Source organism: Alligator sinensis, unplaced genomic scaffold (assembly GCF_000455745.1).
Source record: "Alligator sinensis unplaced genomic scaffold, ASM45574v1 scaffold1719_1, whole genome shotgun sequence".
Lineage (NCBI taxonomy): Eukaryota > Metazoa > Chordata > Crocodylia > Alligatoridae > Alligator > Alligator sinensis.
This window is the reverse complement of record NW_005842507.1, coordinates 134,883-136,320: the sequence shown is the minus strand read 5'-3', so window position 1 is coordinate 136,320 and position 1,438 is coordinate 134,883. Positions and strand designations below refer to the sequence as shown.

Below are 1,438 nucleotides of genomic sequence, written 5' to 3'. Positions count from 1 at the left end.
GTATTTGATTAATTTAATATAATCCCAGTTAAATTGAGTCCGCCTACAAAAGTCATTGCAGGATCTATGTGTTTCTATAGCTCCTAGAACTAAGGACTCCCGAGACTCTGTGCTTAATAATCATCTTCAAAGAAGCTTTTAGTTCAGATTTGCTTCTAGTTTAATACTTTATAACCGTTCTTTAGCTCCACTGTTTTTATTACTCCTGCTACTTTGCTCAGTGTATTTATTTACTTGCATCTGACATTTTAAAGAACTGTTGTCTGCATAGACTTGAGCGAGAATGAATGTCTTTCTTCAAAGAGAGACATGTCTATAGGGGGAGAAGACCTAGCAATCCCACATTTATTTATTTATTTATTTATTTTTTTGCAACTCCGAGGGGTTGATGTTTAACAGCCGTGCCTAGAAATATCTTGCTGCAAATGATGACCTGGTGCCTACATCCACCTTGCTGCAGGTGATGGTGGCACTCGCCTGTTGTGTAATGGCTGTGTGTTTCAGTCACCTTTTAAAGAAATGTATTTTCGGATTAAAGATGTCTGGGGCACCAGTTCATCAAAAGGCTCAAGATTGTTCTGAAATCCATCCCTATTCATCGGAGCTGCTAAGTGTGCATTTGAGTGTGTGCTTAAACCAAAAGGCTGTATTCAGGATGCCCAAACCCTGGAGTTTTATAGCTTCGGAGAGGTTTACAACACCCAGAAGACGAATTGCCTCCCCTGTCGCTTACCATTAATAGTTGACTACGCGATGCTGGGGCTGCATGTTCCCATCCCAAACCATTTTGCCTTCCCAGATGCACTAGTAAAGACCCTTTCAATTCGAGTCTCATGGGCCCCTTGGAGCCTCCTGCTGTGCTCCGAGTCTTCATATCGAGCTCGCTATCTGCAGCAGGAGCAACATCTGGGTTATTCAAGACCAATACCCACAGTCCTGTTCCTTGTGCCTGCTCTTTTAAGGCTGCAGAAGGAAGAGTTGGGGGTGGAATATTAGTTTCAGAGAAGTTAAGTTGTGTTTTGTGTTTTTGGGGGTTTTTTCCCCCCTTCTTGGGTCTCAGAAACTCTGAGCACTTCTGAACACAGAATTTAAGCCTCATCTCCCGAACCAAAAGGTTCATCTCCCAACAGCAGAAGGCTGCTGCCACCTACGGACCAAGATTAGCAAATGTTCTTCAGGGAAAGGATGCATCTGGTACAGTTGTGTTGGTCAGAGACAAAAAGAAATGCAAAACTCTTGGTTCTGTTAGACCAACTAAGATATCACAAAAAAAATTATATTTTTCTGCAAGCTTTTGGGTGCACATGCCCTTCCTCAGGCTCAGGGAAAATTTAAAGGGGGTAAAAAGTCCCCCTAGGTAGAAAATAAACTTCATTTTTGCACAGAGGAAGCTGAAGGTGGAAGTCTGTTCCTCTGGGTCTATGAGTGTGTTAGGGAA

General features: G+C 42.6%; 1 long non-coding RNA gene across 1 annotated transcript in view; it reads left to right on the top strand.

Annotated features, from left to right (window-relative positions):
* The window catches only part of LOC102368973, a 19,324-nt gene that overhangs the window by 543 nt on the left and 17,343 nt on the right, over positions 1-1,438 (top strand). The gene's annotated exons all lie outside the window — the stretch shown is intronic.